The 23,683-nt window shown below is 48.3% G+C and overlaps 1 protein-coding gene across 5 annotated transcripts in view; it reads right to left on the bottom strand.

Annotated features, from left to right (window-relative positions):
• Positions 1-23,683, bottom strand: part of KLHL29 (kelch like family member 29) — a 302,988-nt gene that overhangs the window by 219,939 nt on the left and 59,366 nt on the right. For 3 of the 5 annotated variants that reach the window (XR_013441619.1, XM_078056026.1, XM_036104623.2), the window contains one exon: positions 2,041-2,148. The exons of 1 other annotated variant lie outside the window; for it this stretch is intronic. The gene's annotated coding sequence lies outside the window, so the exon portion shown is untranslated. Of the gene's footprint in view, positions 1-2,040; positions 2,149-8,305; positions 8,457-23,683 lie in introns of those variants that run through there. One more of the 5 variants, XM_078056027.1, reaches the window with a different exon arrangement.

The raw sequence follows: 23,683 nt of genomic DNA, 5'->3' as shown, positions 1-23,683 counted from the left end.
TCGGTCACTGACAAGCCCAGCACAGCCTTCCCTGCTTTGCATCTGAGCAGGCCCCACTTTGCAGCAGGATGCACACAGCCCAGTGATCTGGCCCAGTTTCCATAGGAAAGTGATAGCTTCTTCCACTGGTCACCAGGGGACAGACTGGGCTGTGGAGACTTCCTATCTTCTTGGGAATCAATGGAGTCCTTCACGTGAGGGAAAAGGGAAAAGACGAACTGGCAGCAGGCCACGTGCTACGGTGTTCCCAGGAATAGTTGCAACTATGTGTTTGGGGAGGTGCTCCCTGAGAGCCCCAGCAGGTGCTGTGCGGGCGTGGTGAAGGGGATATGGAGATGAATCAGATGGGATTCCCATCCCCCAGGAACTGGCCAGGTGGTAGGGAAGACTGACGTGAGTTCGCAGCGGGGACACCAGTCCAGGGGTGGATCTATCAGGTATCCTATCAAGGTCCCTCCCTATCCTAAAATATACGCTTCTTGAAGCCTGGGATAAATAAGAGCCATGTGCCACCCTGTGTCAGAAGATCCCAAGATAAAGGCCGTCAAACCCATTCCCCTGGGTCTCTAGATGTCCTTCACCCCTGCCACACTCATAGCATCTAAGACTGGAGGGCTTCTCCTTGGAAAGTTGACTTCTGTGAAGAGCATGCCTTAGGCTCAGACACTCACTTCCACATCTGCCCCCTCTAGGAGCTGGGAATGCCACCATCATGAAATCCAAAAGGCCACTGTCACCAGATCTGTCTAGTTTTCCAATTCTCTTCCTCTCGCCCGACAGTCACAGAAGCAAACATTACCCAGGGCCTGGGATGACTAACCAGGACGGCTGTCCCGCGGCTCAGTGGTGCTGTTAGATGCGTGCCAACAGCCCACCAGCTCCCAAGGCTGGAAACCCAACTGCCCCCACTGGCTGTCGCCATTGGGCTGCTTGGTGGCGGCAGGCTGGATGCCCAGTGAACATTTCTTCCACTTGGGCAGCTGATCCAGGCCCAGCCTGGAGCCTCCTCCTACTTCTTGCTGACAATCATGGCTACCTGCAATTCGGAATCCTAGAGCTGCAGAATCCTGGGGAGCATCCATCTCCAGGCTCTCCTGCTTCTGCAGGCACAGTCCAGGTCTGCTGGGTGGGTGTTCAAGCAATCTTACCAATTCTTTTCAAGTAGGCCACGTTCCCCCCCAACTCTCCTGGCTACCTGGTCTTTATAATCTAGGTTTGAAAATCCTGAACCAAAATTTGAGGCCAGACCTCTATACATTTAATCCAAGGAAATAATTAAATCACTGTGCAAAGATATATATGCAAAAATGTTTGTTGTGTTATTATTTGCAGGAATGAAATATAAAAATATGCTAATGTCCACCATTAGGGCACTGGGTAAGTAAATTGTGTAGATTATTATATCCAGATGTTATGGAGAGTTTAAAGATGCTATAGATTTGCACTTACTGATATAAAAAATGTACATGTGACATATCATGAAGTCAAAAGAGTGCATTGCTAAGCCATACATACAGTGTGATCCCGTGTGTGTGCGTGTGTGCGTGTGTGCCCGTATGCATGTACGCTTTACGTATGTGCATAGAAAGAAAGTCTGGAAAGGGACAGTAAATGGATGATTGTAAGTAATTTCTATAATTTTAGGTACTATCTTTTAAAATATTTACAATGAACAAATAGCCTTTTACTGATATTGAATACTACTACTTTAATAACAAGAAAAGTTAAATTACCAAGGAAGCATTACAGTTTTTGAGGCATTTAAAGGTCACCCTGCTGCTGGCTGCCCACAGGTCCCCCCTCCTGGGGAGCCAGAAGAGCTACCACAATGCTCATAGATTGATTCCAGGAAGATTGGGGCCTGGTGGCTTTGCTAGGTTCTAATCCCACATCTGTGTAAAAATCTCTCTAACCAAAAGGCAGAGAGGACCAGCTATGTACTTCCTCACTGCCCCTGGAAAATCAGTGTTAGAGAAGATAGCTGTCAGTGCCCAGGTCGGACGCTTTTCTTATATGCAGGAGAGCTGAGCAGGGACGTACCTTTTGATGTCCGTCTCTGGCGAGCTCAGGATTTGTCCCCAGGATGCAAAAACCTCGATGGCCACCAACACTTAGCACAGTGTGAGCATCACCAGGAGGCCAGACCGTCTAGAAAGAGAAGGAAAAGGTTGGGGGTGGGGTGGGAAAAGGTATCATCTTCTGCAGAAAATCTCTTTGGAATTCCAGTATCTTAGACAGTCCCCACCCTAAGTGGACAATTGTCCCTGTGTTGAATTTCTGAGTGTGGACCCTCTCAAACGGGGTGTGCCCAAACACTGCCATGGGCACTCTCAGGCAAGGGGGGCCAAGCGGGCTGCAGAGAACCCCAAGGGACAGACCCTAGATGTCCCTCCCCTGCCCGCCAAACACACAAAGCCCTAATCCCCACAGCACAGCCACTAGCAGTGGATAAGGGAGAATAATGGCATTGCCTTCCATCTGATTCAAACCAAGAGACTCCAAAAACAGGGAAAAATACGAAATTTAGGTCTCAAATGCTGAAAAGAGAATAGGACACAAACTCTAGAATTACAAAAACAAATCATTACTTCTTTTAGATAATGGGCAAGAAGACCTTGAGGAGGCAAGGATGGGTTCCCTGGAGAGAATTCATTTTTTTAAAAAAAATATAGATTTAATACCTAGTATAAAGAGCCTATCTGTTATGGTGAGGCAGGGCTATTCCCAGTTCCCTCTTTCAAATGTAATATATGTGAAAGCCTTCTTCACGACAAGGAATGGCAAAAATGCACGGCTGTCATTACCTGGGAATCAATATATTTTTCTAAACTGAATATATCATTATCAATTGATTTTCCTGTTTCCTCTTAGCACTCCAGAGTCCTGGATAGCAGGGGAAAGCTTTAATGTGATATGAGGGATTTGGACAGGTAAATAAGTTATTGTAAACTAATTCCACCTTGCGACAAGCTTCTCTCCAACAACGCAACGGGTCTTTCTCAGAGCCTCTTTCAACCCAAGCTTTTCCAGCTACCACCGACAGAGACACATGCGAGCCATATCAAATAGCCATTTTCAAGCTGAAGGTGGCAAAAATATTATTTTTCCCAAGGAGAGAGTGTTCCCTTTACGATTAAGAAATAACCTCTGTGGGGAAGCGAAGTAAGCCAAGGTCACCATTTAATTTTGACACAGAGCCAAAGTCGTGAGTACATTTCCTCTACCAAGCTGATGTGAAGCATGCGGATAAATGGATCGCTTTGGCCACAAAGTATCGACAGTACTGGTGATAATAAACGATCGATGTATTTCTGGGAAAGACCCTTGGCAGATATGTGTTGGTGAAGAGAGAGGTCTGGGAGACAGTGGTCAGATTGTTTTTAGATCCTTGAGAATTTTATTCATTCATTTACTCATTTATTCATTCCGTAAATATTTGTTGAGCGTCTGCTGTGTGTCAGGCAATGTTCTAGGCACTGGGGATACATAAGTGAACCAAACAGAAAGAAAAAAAGAATTCCTGCCCTAAGGGAGCTCATCTTCTAGTGGAGGGAAACATAGAATAAACAATAAGCTTAAGAAATAAGTACAAATTATACAGTATATTAAAAGGTAGGCAGTGCTATGTCTTAGAGAAGACAGAGCAGAAGATGAGTGTCAGGGAACTGAGCTCATGTGAAGGGGATGAGGGAGTGGGCCATGCGGGAGTCTGGGGTTGAGCGTTCAGCAGTGAGAAGAGCCAGTGCAAATGTCCTGGGGGGTGCAGGGAGCATACCTGTCATGTTCCTGGGCCAGCAAGGAGCCCACTGTGGCTGGAGAGTCTAGTAGGGACAGGGAGGGTCTAGTAGGACATTCAGCTAGAGAGGTGAGTAGATCGCGTAGGGCCTTGCAGGCCACTGTAAAGGCTACTAACTGAGAGCCCCAGATCCTGGCACCTGGCTTTAGATGGAGCTCTCATTCTCTTGAGACAGACCTCCCAGGTCTGTCAGCTCAATCTGCTTGCCATCCCTTCGGCCCAGATGGCTCAGCACTCTAGGCTGTGTGAGATGAACAGGGCACAGGCCAGGCTGGGGCTTGGAGGGGCAGTGGAAGGAGGTGAGCCCCCAGGGCTGCCCAGCTTGTTCTGATGACAATGGTCTTGTCTTTCCTCCTCTGTGGTCCCCAGAGGCCACTTCTAGAAGAGGTAACTGAACCAAAGTCCTGAACAAAAATATACTGCATGCGAGGCTGAGCTCTTTGGGACTTTTCCCTAACGTGCTTATGGAGAGATCCTGACATGAGCTGACGCATTAGACATTACAGGTTGTGCTAGGTGTCTTGCCCAGGTCTGCCTTCCATGCTGTGTGTCCCCAGGGGGCTCACTGATCTGCACGGAGGGCATCACTGGAGCTCGCAGACCCTGAGACTCCTGGTCAGGTGCAGCCAGTGCAGACACCAGCGGGAGACTGGGGACTGGCGTGGGATTGGGTGTTTACTCCCCTACTTGCCTCCCTCCTTACAGTGGCTTCCACTGCAGGCCACGGGTACGGCTGGTGTGCGGTAGGCCTCACAGAGCGTCCTCTCTGCGCCCCGGCTTCCAGCTGGAAACGGCCCCACCCCGTTGTGGGCTGGGGACGGCCCTGGCGTGGTCTCTGCAGCCCGCGCTACATCTTATGAACAGCCCTGTCTGACTCTCTTCCAACCACACATTTCGACCTGCCGATTTCCTGTTAAGACCCTAGAGGGTACAGTCTTGGGGGCAGTGCAGAGCAGGGCTTGGGAATCCGGGATCAGGCGGAATCCTAACACTGCCCCTAGTTTTGTGACACGGGTTAAGGTATTTAATGTCTATGAACCTTCCTTTCTCACTCTTGGAACTAGAGAAACGGATGCATAATTAGCAGCAGCAGGATCACTGTCTCAGCATTTACGCCACCTACTCTACCGCCCAGGGCAAGGAGCACCTCCTGGCTGACATCTTTGCCCACCCCAACCAGAAACTCCTCCCTCGAGGGGTTTTTAGCTGTTCTCAGCTCCTATTTGGCATCAGTTGATGTCTCAGGGATTTCACTTATTTCCTTTTGCACTTCTATCCACCCAACCTCTACTCCTTGCAGTCAAATCCCAGGCATCCAAAGAACAGACATTATCTTAATATTTGAATCTCTGGTCCACAGCATCCATCAAGAATGAACCCAGGAAAGGACAGGGAGACAGCTATGGTCTTCCATCTCCAGGTGAGGGGAAGGCGCTGTAGGCAGGCTTGACTTTGACATTTGTGGTCAAACTGACCCTTTCTCTTCCACTCATTTCATCACCAAAGGGCAGCTTCCAGGGTCAAGGAAAATAAAATTAAAAAGCCAAGGGATGAGGGGCTTTTTACATTCATTTAAAAAACACAGTGGGTAGTTAGTCAATGCGTGTGAAAGGGGTCTTACATTGTCCCCGCCTTGTCAAGGCACTTAAGACATGCTAATTGAGTTTGGCAGAGCATAAAAGGCCAATATGAAATTCCCTCCAATGGGGTCTTTGGGTTAAATAACTGCTGAATGATGGGAGATCTTTAAAATTAAACCTAAAGAAATGTTTGAGACCATTCTCACTCTAAATCTATAAATAAAGATGGCTCCTGACATGCACCAAATTGATAGCCAAGAGAATTACAAATAAGGGCCCCAGGATTTTTTTTTTTTTACTTCCCTATATAAGATACCAATTTTTGGAGAGAAACTGCCCTTAAGAGAGGATAAACCAATTAGGGAGGCTCCCATTTGATGTAGGATCAGAGACTAGCCCTGTCCGGGTCTTGACCAGGCTACCCAATTATTGCTCCAGCAACCAGGCAGCTCACCAGCCCTCACCCAACTGGGAAGCAAGGATTCTTTCTTCCTCAGAAGGAAAAAGCAAAGCAACTAGAGGTTGCAAACTGTGGAAGAAAACCAACTCCCACACCCACACCCAATTTCCTGTCAGCCCAGACTCAGGACCCTGTGCGCCAGCCCCCCCCCCCCCCCAGTTCCAAGAGTGAGAAAGGAAGGTTCATAGACATTAAATACCTTAACCCGTGTCACAAAGCAGGGGCTTTTGGGCCTGCTCTGAATGTATCCTGCAAGGGGAACTCTCATTCACATTAAGAAGAAGGAAAAAACAACCCATCCATTAATAACATCAACCACGGGTTCACCAAAGCCCTCAGGCATCTTGCCAACCCCAAAATAAACACTCTCAAAAGGTTTATCCATCAGGTTGGTGACAGTTCACGGGCTGAGGGGTCCGGAAGGCACTGCTTTTAAAAGAAGAGAATGGACGCGCAGAGATGGAGTGCCTTGTGAGGACCCACCCAACACAAGGCAGAGGTTTCCTCTTTCCATTAAGGAGCCAGAACCGGCCACTGATGAGATCCATTACTTATTCTCAAAGCTAAGGATGCACCGGCTGGCCAGTTTTCATGCAGGCATGGGTTCTTCAGAGAAAGAGAGGATCTTCAGGGGCCAGGACTCCTGACTGAGATGGAATAACGAAATTTTCATAATGCTTGAAGTTTACAAAGCCTCGCTCATGTGCATTTCCTGATTTACCTTTGCTCAGAAGTTTGTATGAGTGGATTACTATTATTATTCCTATTTTATAGATGGAAAATAAGAACAGCCCAAAGTTACATGGCAGATACATAAGCAAGGGACTCAGAATTGGAACTCTAGATTTGCACTTTGCATCCCATGCTTTGTTCCAAATTCTTCAGCTGCCATGACCCTGGAGCCCTGATGGATGATAAGATTAGAGTTGTCCTGGGTTCACTCTGCAGTCCCCACCCCTGGGCTGGATAAAAATACAGGTGTCAGTGGATATCCTCGTTCCAGTCTGGTCCCGGTGAGCCCAAACCAACCCTAAGACCCGACTGGCCACTGCCTCCCTCCCCCTCTCCCGCTTCTCCGCAGCCCTGGTGGTGGTCAGGTTCCCAAGTGACCCCCTCCCCTCCCACACCAGAGAAGCCACACTGGACCCCACGCCTACCATGAAACCTCTGTCAGCCTTAAGGTGGCGCACTGGATTCTTCATTATTATTACCTCGGGGTTTCTCAAACTTTTTTTGTTATCACTCCCCCCAGCAAGAGAAAAATTCCATTCCATTCCATTTAAATTCTTTCTAACAAGTGACATTCAATTCTGAAGGGGTAAGACTTTGTCGGGGAGGGTGGCGCTGCTGAGGGGCATAAGCCATTGTGGCATCATGAGTTTTTGTGCCCTCCTTCACTCCTGGAATCGATTTACGACCCTCACCCCCGGCCCTGGCCCCTTGCATGTATTCACTGACTTTCTCCAGACCCGCTGCTTCTGGACCATTTCCTCAGGGCCTAGCACTGCCACCTCCTCTACCTTAAAAACCCCAGTTCCTCCTTCTCTCTCTTGCTCCCCGCCCCCAGCACTGTCCTTAATGGTGTGCAGTCACCTGTCCTCTATGATCTCCACTACCGCGGCCGGGGCCGGGCCTCCCCACCTCTCACCGGGATCACAGCAACAGCCCCCAAGGGGCCCTGCTGTCGCCACGGGGATTGTGCTCCATCTCAGAATAGTCATGGCATTCCTGCCCTAAATCCCTCCATGGCAGGGGCCCCGGGGAACCCAGGCAAATCCGGACTCTTTCCATGCCCTGAGCTGTCCAGCCTCCACTGCCTGGGCTACCCACCCCGCGGACACCCCCAGCTCTCCTACTGTGACCACACACCTGCTTGCCTCCCTGAATCTCCTCCCACCTACCTTCACTCTTAAGGAAAACTGCTGGAAAATATCAAGTGCATGCATGTCATCCAAAGAAGTTTCTTGATGGCCCACCTCCAGTTGCCTCTTGGCTGGTCTGGGCAAGGAGAATGGGCAGAGGAGGAAAATGGGGTGCCCACACACAGACTGATCAGTTCCTAAATTATGCCATCATAGTGCTCTGCCAGACACAAGGACTAAAACAGTTCAGAAAAAAAAAAAAAATCAACCCCCTCCCCTACAAACCCAGCCCCCGTTGTCTTGTTACACAGCAGACCCCTCAGCAATTGCATTAACCAGGACTCGCCTAACTGGGCCCCACCACTCAGCGCCAGTACACATACCCTCCTCCACCCCCAGGTAATACACATGTGCTTATCCCTGGAGCCGGAGCTGACAGGACCTTTGCATTTTCTGAAGACCACAAGATGAGGAGAGAGGTGGAGGTGCCAGGGGACCCCCCAGCCTGACTCGCCTGTGGTAGCATTTAAGATGTTGGCAGAGTGTGTAGCCCCTGGCACGTAGTAGATGCTCAGTAAGGCTCTGTTGAAGGAAAGAAAATGCCTACCAGACTCAACTCATTTTCTACAATTTTGCTTCACACATCTGGAAGTTCACACCATGGTTTCATGACTGGAATACAAACCAGCTAAAAAAAAAAAAAAATCAGACATTGCTTCCAGATTTTGCTCTTACGAACAGGCTTGCATCCTCCCTTTAAATTGCAATAATTCTTTCCCAGATGTTGCTTCTCCTTCAGACCCATAAATTTAAGCTTTTCATGATGACGCTTCACATTTGCCTGGTGCTGTGGGCTCTTTGGAGAGCTTGTGCATCTTCTCTCCTTCATTAGACCACCACACGGAGCCCAGGAGAGGCGGACAGGCGCCAGCATCTCTAATTCACTGACAGGGAGGCCAGCTGCCGATACCGCCAAGCTGGATTGCAGTGTGAATGGGTTCCCCTCTCCTTCCTGCTGCTGCGAGACCTGCACTACCCTCTTTTCCAGCACCCCCCCAGGTCTCCGTGTGGGGTGGGGCATCCACAGAGGCTCCCCCCGCCCCGGCCATGTTGGCCTCAGTGGCGCTGCCCACTTCAAACTCTGACTCAAATGTGACAAGTCTCTTCCCTTGGTTCTCCCTGACATTCCTGAGAGGCCGTACCATTTCAGGAAGACCTGTCTAGAATCTTGGAGGAAAACAGAACGGTAGGCCCACTGGTGGGTGACAGCCGTGGACAGAGGAAGTCGTCTGTGGCCAGACAGGCTGGTTTCCCGGCTGTCTCCAGGAGGGTCTCCGGCCCTGGGCAGGCTCGTCCCAGCTCCAGGGGGCGGCCCCATCTTAGCATCAACCACAGAGGAACGCACACTCAGGAAGAGCCCACCTCCAGTCTGGACCACACAGGCAGAGCCCAGGAGAGGGGGGCCTCCCTTTCTTTCCACCTTCCCTGTTCCTGTTTCTTGTGAGGCCTGTCTCCTTCCTGGGGATTGGCCCTGAGGCTGTTTGTTTAGTTCTTTGGGGTGGGGGGGAGCCTTTGACCTGTACCCTAAGCCCTCAAGTAGCTAACCACATCAGAAAACACCTGAGTCCTCCATCTGGGCCACAGCCGTCCACGTCAGGGGGCAGGAGACAGTTGTGAGGACAGAAGACACAGCCACCAAACCTGTTCACTGGATCTGGTACCTGCTAGTGCACAGGGGTCCCACAGCATCCCCTGCCCCCTAGACACCCCCCCACCCACAGCTTTAGAGAGAAGTGATGGGCAAAAGTGACTTCACAGAGTAAAACACGTTGAGCTTTTAGACTCAGTGTGTTTCTGGTCTGCTCAGGGAGACACAGAGAGATCTGACAAGCCCTTCTCCCACCTCGGAATCCCCGTGGCCTGCGTGGCATGGTCAGAGCTGCCTTTTGGATTGACATCCTAGTCCCTGTCGCAGCGGTTCAGTGGCTGGCTCGGCCTGTGTGTGGTCGAGAGCCTGTGGGAAGGGCACTCAGTAGAGCCCGTGGCACCGAGAATGGGCGGCTATAACCATGATATAGCCATGCTAACTGAAGCACACGAGAGGGGCCCCTAAGATACCTGTAGTGCCACGGGGAGGGCTGGGACTCACACGACGTGGGGCTTTCTCTCCTGGCACCTCTCCACAGAAGCGAGCGCGCAGGGACACGTGCGTGGACGGGGACCTCCCCGGGAGGCAGTGGAAGCAGTGGGCTGACCATGGGCACAGAAGCCCTGGATCCAGCTGACACTGGTCAGCTGCCATGCCCCGCCCCCTCCAGCTATGTGTCTGAACGTCCTCTGAGAGGGCAGCTTCGGCCTCTCCCCCTCCCCCACCTCGCCTCCCCCCTGCCAGCTGTTGGTCAACCAAACTCCAGGCCTGGTGCCGCGAAGGCTCCCATTCCCTCGCTCCACCTGGGTTCTGAACCCAAGCCTACAGGGCCAGAGTCTGAAAACCACTGCTTCCTCACCCAGTAAAAAGCTGTTTTATTTGAGTAGATTTGAGGCTGTTTCTATACTCTCAGAGGAAAAAAAAATTGTGAAAGAAAAGCCTTTGGAGATTACAGTACTTTTTACCCAGATATGATGAGTTATCCATTTAAAAATAAACCACAGACAGGCATGTTTCTCCGTACCCAGGCAGAAAGCAGTCATTACCAGGAATTTCTCTAAGTTCTCTGCTTTTCTTGGCCAATATAGAAACATCCTAGGAACTGAAAATAGAATTAGGAGCTAATTCTGTTTTCCTGATCTCTACCAACGTGTGCAGGCAAGTGGCTTGATCACGCCATGGCTTCACGTTCCATCCGAAATAATAATAATAATAATAATAATAATAATAATAATAATAATAAAAAAACATGGAGCCATGGCTCACCAGCTTCACGGCACTGCTGCGATCTAAACCAGCTACCGAGGAGCCGGGCCAGAGCCCAGAGCAGTCGATACAAGTGCACAGAATCACTGAGCTGCGGCCTGGCACGGCTTGATGTCCAGATACAGGCAAGAAAGCAAAGGCAAGTGCGGGTCAGTGACAAGCTCAAGGTCACACAGCTGATCAGCAGGAGAGGGAGGAGTAGTGCTGGCTTCCTAACTCCCCCGCTGATCTCTTTCTCCCCCTCCTCTGTCTGTGGTTTAACTGGACCTGAAGATTCCAGGAAAGTCCCCTAGAAAGGTTAAACAACTTATCAAACCCAGTCTTCATTCCTTCAGAAAGCCCCCCGTCTTCCTCTCTCCTCTCCAGCGAGCAGTAAATCAAATATTCCTTGCTGCATTACTTTTCAAGCTCGATGTTTCTAAATCCAAAGACATCTATAAATAATACATACTCATTTATATGTACATTTAAAAGATTAAAAAAAAAGCCATAACAAAGATACCTGTAGATTCTTCTGAATACTAATGGCCTATTTAAGACACAGTGGGAGCAAACGGCTACAGAGCTCAGGTAACCACAGACACGAACCTCCTTCCACTCCATCTCAGGCTGCACCCCGGAGCGGGGAGCCTCCATTCGGAGCACTCCATTCACTGCTTCTCTCCCACGGTCACATTTAGCCATCTGCTTCTTCTTTTATATGTGGGACTGTGTATTTTTTTCCCTCTTCAGTTTTATATGAAACATTTAGCAATGAAGTAGCAAATAAAAATACTACATATCATCTAGAATTCATATAAAATCGTAGTTGGCTTGAACGCATCTAAAGGTTGATAAAAAGAAACACATAGATGCTTCTTAAAGGCTTATTTATATTTTATTACACATTACACACATCACACTCCATTGAGAAAATTTAGAAGTTGATGTGGTTCACTCTGTCACATGCTGGCATGGCGAAGATTAGAGAACATTCTTCATTTGGAACACAATGCACTTGCATGCCGTTACCCCAGCCAATGAAAATGGCGCAAATAATCCAGCAGCACTCAGTCTTTGGAAGGAAGGGTTTCTGTACTCCCCCCGCCCCCCTGCCCGGAGTGTGCACTCTCGGCCTCGTGGAGCTACCCCACCCTCCACCCTGCTGATCCTCACTCCAAAGCGAGGATGTGGCTGGAGAACCACCGCCTCTCAGACAGACGCTCAGGTCAGCTAGAAGCCGGCAGAGCTGGCATCCACCCCGTCACACACCCACATGCAGAAATACAGGATGTCACAAGGCTGCGGATGCTAAGGGCTAAGTTAACAAGACTCCTGGGACTGAAGGTAGTCGGAGGAGGGAGGGCTCCAGGCTGCCGGAAGGCTCTGTGTCAGGGCGACCTCTAGGTCCTGGAGGATGAGAGAAACTGCAGGGTCAGCCTGGAGACCAGAAGGTTGACGGGTGCTTTGGGGATATCAAGGCCCCCACACCTCCATCCTGCCCTCCCACAGAGAGAGGCAGGAGATGGAAAGTGTCAGTGGGTGACCCCCAGGCTGGGGAAGGGGCCTCTGTTACTACCGGTAAGGGGGGGGCTCACTTCTGCACCTCAAAACTGCCGGGGACTGCATCCTCAGCACCGGTTCTGTTGCTTGGTCTCTGGGAACCCCCCCTTCTGCATAACAGGGAGACACACACCACTTGCCACAGTAGGAGACCTTGAGTTTGCTCATCCCTACAGCACATGCCATGTCAAATGTGTTTGTAGCAGGATCATTGGCTATCTGTCGGCCGTGCAGCAACCATGTACGAAAAATAACATTGAGGAACAAATTAAGTGATCTGTCTGCGAGCAGCCTTTTAGATGAGGAAGGGCTGCTGTTGACAAATCTAAGAAAATTATACATAAATTATCTAAAAGCACACGGACACATGTTCAGAATGAGAACCTTGATTATGGGCATTTTAAATACAACCCGGATTAAATCATCTTGTCTCCCTTGAATGGAGGAATAATAATTAAGAGAAGAGGTGGGAGAAATCAATTATACCCATCACCTTCCTGACCCCCCCCAAAAAAGTCAAGAATTTTCACTTTTCAGGATGAGGATGCCTTAACACACCGAGACATCTGGGGTGTTGCCAAGATCCCTACAAAATGGGTTATAGGACAGAGGGATCCAGAGAAGCCCCTGGGGGCCCTTAAAATGGGAAGAGGAAAGTAGGGAGATCAGGGGCACCTCTCCCTGTGCAGCAGGACCGGGACAAGGATTTGAGGCAACTGGTTTATTTGGGAAGTGATTTCAGAAAGCTAGGCTAGTGGGAAGTCACACAGGTAAGTGAAGAAAGCCAACATAGATTGCCCTAAATGAGCAGGACACCACTGTGGGCACCTAGACCAATCTCACTGGGGACCTCTGGGGGACAGAGGGGGCATGTCTCAGAGGCATCCCTCACATCCTGGGGTGCGAGGCAGCTGGAGCATCTTCCACCAACTCCCCTTTCTCCTAGGCTTAGAGCTCCTGCCAGAGAATGAGCCCTCCTGGCATTTCAGATCTGCCCCAAGGGGTCAGCAGAGGCTCTGGGGGTGCAGGGTTGGGGAGGATCCTGGGACAATGAAGTTCCAGCATGTGCAAACACACTATGTTGGAAACTTATAACCTCTGATTGCTTGGATGGAATTCAATTTGCCACTTTCAAAAGTCTAACAAAAACAGACTCCTCCCCCCCATGTAATCACTGCATAATATTATAATCATTTTGCGTGGAAATTGCATTATTTCCCTGATGGAAGCATAGGCTTTGCACCTCTCAGGGCTTCACCCGCTACATTACTTTTCAAAGTATGAAGTAGCAGGTTCCAATTATCTGAAAAAAAATTTAAAACAGTAACAGTACAATACATAGTATGATCCAGATGGAAAGAATACACATTTTCCAGGACAGGCATCTTGATTGGTGGCTGTAACCGTTAAACACATTTCAGGTAATATAGTGATAATGGACATTAATAGTAGCAATAGTGCTGAAGTGCTGGAATATAATCATTTCTGATTATATTACTATTTCCTTTTGTGGAACACAGTGCATATTTCCAAATGACTCTATGCTCATTAAAAGACACAAAAGCCCAGCGGCGGGTTGGCAGAAAGGTGGCCGGAAGGGGCTTGCAGTTCCTGGTGCTTGGAATGTGGGGAATGATGGGGGCCAGAGTTCTTGGCGGGCCCAGCAGCCTCAGCACCATCCTCTGTGATCTGGCCCCATCGGAGACCTCTGCCTGTATTTGCAGACATCAGCTGCTGAACAGCCAGCAAGGAATGCCCGTATATACAATGCAGTAAGCTGATAGGTTTTAAAGGAGAATTTGGTAAATTAAAAAATGCTTGTTTATGCCCAAATACATGACCATCTTTCCCTTCATCTCCCATTATGCCTCAGAAAAAGGAGGCTGCCTTATCTTCAATATGCTTCAATATGTTGATTTATTAATTCTTTATCAAGAAAAGGACATCTCTCAGTGCACTCTCTCGCCTAATTTAGCAAAAACAGATGCAGTAATTATTCTTGGGATTATGACTTCATAATTTTAGCTTTTGGATGTTGTTGTAAAGAAGACTGAAAGGTCACTTTAAAAAGACACCCGACAATGGGTAATTGCTGCAAGAGATGGTGAACATTCACCTGTGAGGCAAATGGAAACAATGCAACAATGTCACAACTCATAGGAATTGGGACTGGTGGCTTGGGACAAAATTGTAAAGGAAGGTGTAATCTCCACATTCAGAAAGTGGCTTCTTCTGAAAATTTGGATGGAAGTAAGAATCATGAGCTCGGGAAAACTGTCAGAGGACTCAAAAAAGGGGCGCCTGGCTGGCTCAGTCCATAGGGCACGTGACTCTTGATCTCAGGGTCCTGAGTTCAAGTCCCACGTTGGGCACGGGGCCTACTTAACAAACAAACACAAAAACAAAGCCACTCTAGTGATAAAAAGTACACTGGGAAGAGAACACTCGCTGGAGTTGAAACTGCACGCGACAGGCTTGAATGATGACTTGTGAAATCTATCAGTGGAAAAGGTAGTATTTTAAAGTTAGCCTGGGGCGCCTGGGTGGCTCAGTAGTTAAGCATCTGCCTTCAGCTCAGGTCATGGTCCCGGGGTCCTGGGATCGAGCCCCACATCGGGTTCCCTGCTCGGCGGGAAGCCTGCTTTTCCTTCTCCCACTCTCCCTGCTTGTGTTCCCTCTCTTGCTGTGTCTCTGTCAAATAAATAAAATCTTAAAAAAAAAAAGTTAGCCTGTTATAGATTCTGTCATTTTAAAAATGTGTAACTAAAGCAATTAATTATGTATTTTAAGTAAATGGTAAGTTATCTATACTATAACAATATACTCTACGTCTGTGTACCATCCTATAGATGTGGACATCTATATTCCAAAAAATTCATATATTCAGGCTGCCTAAAAAGGCTTTTTCGGAGACCTTTTCTTTGGGAAAGTGGGGAATATCTTATATTTGGGTGGAAAGTTAGTTTTCTTAGCACTGTAGAGGGGTGGTCACCATCCTGCCAAAGGCCTAATTTAATCTGCAAATCAAAGCCATCAGGGAGACTAGACAATATTCAGTTCAACGATTCCTTCCTTGTAGGAATGCGAAAACAGAAGCCAGAGAACTCTCTGTCCTACCAAGGAATCCTTAAATTAAGAAGTGAAACCTACAAGAAAATCTGGAAAATCTGAACACGGCTTCGCCCATGGATACCCCATGTGGCAGTGGTTCGGCCTAAGGCTCTTCATCAGTCAAGCGGGGGTAATTTGGGGCTAACCTCAAAGAATCTACCTGTAGTGGGTTATTCTAGAGCACTGCGGTGCTTGCCTTCTCTTCAGGAGGTTTTCCCTCTGGATCACAGACAAGCTGGCATTTCCAAAGCCCTGCCAGAACCCTAACACTGCCTAAAAAAAAATGACGACACAATTATTGAAAAATCTATCTAAATATGAAAATGTATGTCTGGTCCTCTTTTCAAATGGGAGGAAAGGTGAAAGGTGCCAGGCAGGAGTGGTCTTCTGATCCTATCACTGTCTATCACCCTCAGCCTCCCCAAGCAGCAAACTTCTCCCCTCTGGCCTGGAGCAGTCCCTTCCGTCTGCAATCCTCGGGCTCCCGCTGTTCATGCCTGTCGGTGCTGGGCTGGGGCTGCCCACTGGACCACCCATCCTGATGGAAGGAGGGACTGCTGTTATTAGAACGGGAGAAAGCCGGATCTGCACTGGCTCACGATGCAGCTTTGGGTGCTGAGACCCACTCTAAATTTTATGAGTCATGCAGATCCACTTTTCCCCCCAGCAAAGATGGAGGAGGAACGGTGCATGTGATGATAGGGTGTGGTGTCCTGATGGAGGAGTTACATGAGGTTCCTGGGGTCCACTGTAAGTCCCAGACAGCAAAGAACAATTCTGAGTTCCCGGAAGCACGCTTCTCTCAAGTGTTTGTCTTTCGATGGGGTATTTCAGCCACATAGTGCCTAAAAATTAACAGCTCCATGAGAACTCCTAATAGGAAGGATTAAGCTGGCTACCTCAAGGCCACACTCCTCAGAGCTGCGGGCGTGGGATTCCTGGAGAAGCTGCAGGAAGCGCTGGAATGTATGAATTACGAATTAAGACCCTGTGGATGCTCAAGTCTTGTTCCAGAGCCCAGATTCAAAGGGGAGACAGGAAGAACCACATCTCATGCTTGTCTACGAGCCCAGTCTCAGTCAGTCCTGGCTCCCCCACGTACTAGTCATGTGATGTCGAGCCAGCCTCATGACTTCTTTGCCTCAGTCTCCTCAGCTGTAATATGGGGTAGCCAGAGCACTTCCGCCATACGGTTGTTGGGAGATCAAATGAGGTCATTCAATAAAGTACTCAGAAACCTGCCCGACGCATAGTAAATGTTCGTGATTTTTGTTTGATCTCGTCTGCCACCAGAATGATCTTCCTAAGACACAAATCTGGTTTGCTCTCATTTGGATTCCTTCAGTGGCCTCCCACTGAATAGGTAAAATCTGAAACACTTGGCACGGTTTCTATGGTCCTGACCCTATTCTAGTGACTTCTGCCCTTTCTGCTTGTGGCGCCTCCTGAGCGTGCACTGTGTTCTCTCACACCTTCGTGCCTTTCCACAGGTGCTATCTCCACCTCCTGTCTGTCCCTCATCTTCTGCTTGGCCAGCTCCACTGTGCGTGCTAAGTGCCCGTCCTCTGAGCTCCCGCAGTCACCATATGCGCACAGTTACTGAGGCACCTTGTACTCTGTTCACATTTTGGACCAGATAATTCTTTGTGGACGGGGCTGTCCTGTGCAATGTAGGATGGTTAGCAGCATTCCTGGCCTCTACCCACTAGCTGCCAGTAGCAGCCTCTCTCCCTTGCCCCCGAGTTGTGACAATCAAGAATAACTCCAGACATGGCCTACCATCCCCAAGGTAAAAAAGGGGATAGAATTACCCTTGGGTGATAGCCACTGCACTAGACTATAAGTCCCTGGGACACCTAGGCTGTAACTTACTCATTTCTGTATCACTGGGGCCTGGTCCAGTAGTTGGCAAATAGTAAGAGCTCGATAAATGTCCCATTGAAAAAGAAAGAAGGAAATGAAATGAATTTATGCTCGTAACATAGTAAATACCTGCCCCCCCCCCCCCGCCCAGGATGAGACAGGCACGTGGGATCAAATAATGAATAAATGAACAAGACAGCGTTTGATAAGTCACTAAACACACAGTAAGAGTGTTGAACAAACAAGTGCCTCCCATCATTTCAATATCTTAAAGAAAAATGTCAACCCCCATTGCCTCCCAGTTTCCCCACTGTCTGACCTATTCAGCTGTTCTGCATCCCAGTGAAACTTCTGCAGGAGTTACCTGGGCTTTCTGTCTGCTTCCTTACCTGCCATTCCCTGCTGAGCCCATCGTTCTCTGTCCAGTTCTCAGGCTAAGGGCACCAACCCAACTCCCTGTTGCTAAATCCGGTGGCATGTTTCCACTCTCCAGCTCATTTGCTCTGTCGAAAGCCTTCAACACTGACGACCACTCCTGGGAGGCGCGGTTGATAGTGTGATATTTAGTAACGGCCGTGGGTGGGCACCAGCCCATCCCAGCACATGCGCTGACCAGTCAGAATGGCCGCGGGGTATCAGCGCCCAGGTCCGCTGTGCTGTATGTACCGGCTGAAGAGTCTCCCATTTCCTCCCCTCCCTCTGGCTATTAAGTATCAGAGTCCCTTGAAGATTTTTCCCAGGCTCCCTTCTTTTTACTTGATTCTCTCCCCCTGGATAATCTAAGCGATGCTCAAGGCTTCAGGTACCCTCTCATGCTGATGACTCCCCAAAGCATATGACTTGCAGTCCCCACCTCTCCTCTGGGCTCCAGTTCTGTACATGTCCCTTGCTTACCTGACACCTCTAATTTGATGTCTCAAAGGCAACTCAACCTATCAGGCTCCTTCCTCTGACCAAAACAAAATACAAAACCAAGCACAACAAAAAACCCAGGGGACTTCCCCAGTGCTGCGGATCTCAGTAGACAGCACCTCTAACCCTCTCATTGTACGAACTTGACACCTAGCCATCCTGCAGGTTCTCTCCCTCCCTAACTACCTTTCAGCACTCCTTCTGAAAGATCTTTTATCTCCATCTACTTCTCCTTACCTCCATTACCATTTTCCTCTCTTGCAATAGGCCTTCTACTTGCTCTCCCTGAATCTTCACTTGTTCTTCTCTGATCTCTTCTCATGTTGCAGCCAGAGAGATTTGTCTCAAAATGCAAATCTGATTCTTTTTCTCCCCATGCTTTAAGACTTCCTCATTAGTCTCAGACAGACTGGAGCTCCAGCATGGCCCCAAGCCTGTGCATGGACTGGTTACTGCCTCATCTTACCCCTCCCCTCTGTTCTCCTCTACCCACCACCACACTGGACTTCTTTAAGTTTCTAGAATGTTCCATACTCCTGCCATAGGGCCTTTCTATGTGCTGTTTGTTTCCTCTCTCTCTCTTCACCTGGTTATGCTGATTCAAAGCCCAAATCAAGCCTCAAGCCTTCCTTGACCTGAGACTATATCACATCCCTGTTTGTGGAGCTATGAGAATATATCTTTCCTACAAACACCAGTGCTCATAATTTATGCTTGTGATTATATGATTTATTTCTGTCTTCTTAGCCTAGAGTGTTAAGTCCTAACAGGTAGAGACTATGTCCACTTTTGTTTACCTCTGTGTTTCTAGCCCAGGGATCAGCAAACAATGGTCTTTGGGCCAAGTCCAGCCCCTTACCTGTTTTTGTCCATAAAGTTTTATTGGAGCAAAGCTACACCCATGCATTTATGTATTGTCTATGGTTGCTTTCCCCCTACAAGAGTTGGGTAGTTACGACAAAGACAATATGGCTCTCAAAGCCTAAAATATTTACTCTACAGAAAACGTCTGCCAGGCCCTGCTCTAGTCAGAACACCAGCACCTAGCAGAAAGCAGACATTCGATACACATTTGTTAAATGAATGAGTAAACGGGCAAGCTGAAAAAATGAGCTTCTGATATATGCCTCAGTGTCTGCTGAGTGAGTATCTCAAATAAGCCCTCTCTAGGGCAATGCAGGCCACCTGCAGACCTGTGTTGGAGCCCATAGGGGCTGGTATTAATGTGCTGACTCTCATTCTCTTCTTTAGGAGCAGGATTCCTAAAATTTTCTTTGGATTCCCTGCCAACAGGTCACTCTAGGCAAAGAGGGGGCCTTTCATCTGACTACAGGGCCTTTGCTCTTGGTGCTTCAAAGCCCGAGAAACTCTCATTGCCTATCCCACATCAGCCAGACCCTGTGACAATCCTATGACAGCCCTAAAGGAAGAAAAGGGAATTCCAGAGCCACCCCCAACCTCAGGGACACTGGGGGGACTGCATGGATCCAGAGAAGTCTCAAACACCCTGTGGGGACTCTGGGTGGGGAAGGAGCCCAGAGCCACACCAAAACCCCTAAAGGGACAAAACCAAAGCACAGAACCAAAAGAGAGAACTAATAACTCCTGGCTCTCTCTCTTCCTAGCTCAAACCTCCAGAACCCTGCAGCTCAAGGCTACCACTACCCACAGGAAAAGATTGCCTTAGTCACTCCGGCCCCCAAAGACCTGGCATTTCCTCATTCAGAGCCCACTTTGAGTTCAGCCTTTGGTCACACATTTTCCTATAGTGGTCCCCGGGTTTGCATGAGGCTCCCTGCCTCGATATCCTGCACTATCTCAGAGCGGGGCCTGCTTTATGCTTCTCTTGCCTGTCACCACCCTTTCCAGCTCCAACCCCTGGATCAGGCAGGCACAGAGTAAGGCACAGAGGAGGGTCTCAGCAAACACCTAGGAAAGGCAAATTGACTCCAAACCACGCTGCTTCTGACACCTGAGAGGCTGATCGCCGCCACCCAGCTCCCTTCTGCCTGGGCCTGCTTCTTCTATGGCATGCCTGACCTGGAGTGACCCTGCCTCCCTCCTCCCTCTGCTCAGCGCCGTCCCAGCTGGGCCCTATCAGCACATTTCAAACCAGCCTGGGTGCATCCACTGTCCAGTCCTGTAGGCTGATTGGCAGGGAGCTTCTGGAACTGCCGTCCTGGTAAAATGTCCAAGCCAAAAAGTAGCCACCATTTTTTTTTTTTTTTTTTTTTTGATGGGGGAAGACTCCAGAATTTTAATACTCATCAGTAAGTTGTAGAAAATTCCCCAAGCAGTGATAAAGCTGGATTCAGGCTGAAGCGTTAAATGTGGCAGGAACAAAAAATGCAATGTGAGCATTTACACCAAAGCGCAAATAGCCAGAAACCCACAGAGTTGGTGCGGGAGAATGTTTCCGGCTCTTCACTCATGGGTGCTAGACGCGTGCATCACGTGGCTTTACTAGAAAAAGAGTTTCACATTTAGTTCTCAGATGTTTTGTTAAGATCCACGGAAAAGAGAACGAATACTCCTGAGCAAAGCTCAAAGCACTGCTCCAAATATTCTAGAACATCCTCTTCGACCTGCGTCTTCCCGGGTCCCTGGTACGGCTCCATGAACACCTGGGCACTAAAGGGAGCCCACTGGGGGTTCTGTGGAGGCAGCTCCCTCTCAGGCCTGTCCTGGCCACTGCCCCCCCGGCATCAAGGGCTCAGGGTCCAAAGTCTTCTCTGCCTTGGCTTCTCCATTTAAAAACATGAAGAGGATGCTGGCTCCTGTCGTCCATCATGCAGGAATCTGCTCAGAAAAGGAATCCTTTGAAACAGGCTTGGTGGCTATATGAGTCTGCTAGGGCTGTCATAACAAAATACCACAGACTGGGGGGCTTAAACAACAGAAATTCACTCTCTCAGAGTTTTGGAGGCTGGAGGTCCAAAATCAAGGTGTGGGCAGTTCTGGTTTCTCTGGGGGCCTCTTGCCTTGGCTTACAGATGGCTGCCTTCTTGCTGTGTCCTCACACAGTCTTTCCTTTATGTGTCCACATCCCTGGTGGGTCTCCGTGGATCTAAATTTCCTCTTTTTGTAAGGACACCACATGACCTCACTTAACCTCAACTACTTCTTTAATGTCTATCTCCCAATACTGTCTGTCACATTCTGAGGTGCCGGGGGCTAGGGCTTCGACATACCAGTTTTGTGGGGAACTGTTACACAATTCAGTGTATAACAGTGACTAACAAATGCGCCGAACAGTATGTGTTATCTTGTACTAGCAGAATTAAGGAAAGTGGGAGGCCCCCTTCTGTTGACACTTCACCAAATGGCACACTTGTCTGCCCTCAGAGGAAGTTTTTGAGCAGAAAGGTGAATAAAAATCATAACCAAAATATCTCCTGTTAACTGGATTTCCATTTATTTATTTGCTTTTTACAAAGCCCTCACTAAAAACAGACAAATTAATGATGACGATAGCAGTAACAGTTAACAGCAGACCAACCAACCACCAACCATACCAAGCAAAGCCACAAAAACATTTAACTTAAAATAGCTTGAAGTTGACCCAAATGTCACTCCGAACTACAATACCCAGCATTTATAAAACGTATTAGTTAATCTTTCTAGAGAGCATTGTAAGCCAGTCACAAGGGACCACGGACTATCTATCGATGGTCTGATTTTGCAGGCGAACCAAAACTTTTTCACCAATTATTGAAGAGACGAAAATTAGACAACACTCCTACCAAATGGAGCCCGACCCGAGAAGAGGGAAGAGGCTGGTCTGGAAGCACCACAGGGTGGTCTTCTTTCATTCACAGTAAATGTGTCTCCAGAGACACATTACTGTGGAGACACAGTAAATGTGTCTACAAACCGATGGAACACAGGGTGTGGACGTGAGGAAAAAATAAATGTGCCTCTGCCTCTCGTTTCTACAAGTGGTCAGACTCAGCATAAAATCCTCAGCTCCATCAGCAGGAGTGTCCGGGGGATGCGGCGCTGGGCACTGAGTGGGGGGCGGCTGGCTGTGCGTCCACCTTCTACACCGGGCCCTTGGCATGGTGTCTGGTAGGCAGTGGGTTCCCAGAAATACTTGTTATATGGAATTATAGAAACATTCATTGCAGAAGAGACCTGCGCAAGGGGAAGAGTGCCGAAAAATGCAGGAATGTAGGGAAAGCAATACCCACGGAGAAGCTCGGAGCAGAGCAGTCTACCAATCACGAGCAACTGTGCAAATCAATCATTATTCAGTTTTCTGATACGATTATAAAAGGAGGCGGAATAAAGTGGAATAAGTAACTGCTTTAACATGTGTAACCTGCATCTTTTCAAAAATGAACTCCGGATTTTGTAAGGGGTGTATATCAAAGTTATAGAGGACATCAAGACGAGGCATCCTCTAGACCAATTTAAAACCTGGGGTGGGGCTTTAAATAAAATCCAGCCTACGAAGCATAAAAATAAACTTATTTTTTTTAAAACAATTACTCTGTGAAATAAAGAATAAACATACTAGATTGTTCTTTTACTGAGCTCACCCTACAATATGATTCAAGCAGTCTCCATCACCATGTGAGTGGGATGGGAGGAGAGGGGAGGCAGGAAGCGGCTGAAACACAAGGATAAGAAGAAATATTGCAGCCAGAGCATAAAGGGCTTGGGCATGAGGTTAAGGATTTTGCATTTTCTCCTTCAGCCAGGGAGGAGACAACAGAGGTTTTAAAGGAATAAGTGACACATCAAATTTGAATTTTTCAAAAGATGACTCACCAATGAAAAGCCACTAATGAAAACAGTAGCCATCAGCCAAAACAAATACAGAACAATTAGGCATTACACAGGATCTTCAAAGCAGGCATGTTCTCCTGATTTGCTGCCTTCAATGACCAGTAGACAGTGAGCGAGCCACTGGTCTCATGGTTAGGGCTCGCTGTCCTGATTTCAAACGCTATAACTTCTCCGCAACATAAATTCCCTTCAAACGCTGCTCTAAAACATCTTCCTTTTTAAAGAGTAAATGCAGGTCCAGTAAAAAATGCTGCAGTTTGCCAATCCTAAGAGTAAACCTGAATTTTCTTCATCAAAGGGAAAAAAAACCCTAAAATACCAGGTCCTTCTCATTTCATGATCTTGCTTTTTTCTAAATATTCATATAAGCTGACCTTTTCAAGGCATCGCCTGGAACTGAAAACATGCTCATAATAAATTGTGTTTCTCTGGCTTAATTGAAACAGTGTCTTTGCCACGAGTCAGGGGCACTGGTTTTCATTTCTCAGGGTGGCTGGGGGAAGCAGAGTCAGCGAGGCATCACGGGGCTACTGGGACCTGGCAGGGGCTCTGGTTCTAGGGGAAAGGTCCACTGCACACTCCCGGCAAGGATCCTGTGTGTGTGTGTGTGTGTGTGTGCATCCACATGTGTATACAAGACCCTCCTCCTGCATTTCCCATCTTTGAATCCTCCGAAGTGCTTTCCTGGGATGGTAACCAGGGACCAGGGGCACCATTGGCAGCCTGGGGAAGCCTGTGGACACCTTTCAGAATAATGCATTTGAATGCATAAAATAAAGCACATAGGATGACGAAGGAGACCAACTTTGTTTAAGTATAGTTTTCAAAATACTAAAAACCAAAATGTTAATG

This window comes from Halichoerus grypus, chromosome 10, assembly GCF_964656455.1.
Source record: "Halichoerus grypus chromosome 10, mHalGry1.hap1.1, whole genome shotgun sequence".
Lineage (NCBI taxonomy): Eukaryota > Metazoa > Chordata > Mammalia > Carnivora > Phocidae > Halichoerus > Halichoerus grypus.
Note: the sequence above shows the minus strand (reverse complement) of the source record. Positions and strands in the feature narration are given on the sequence as shown.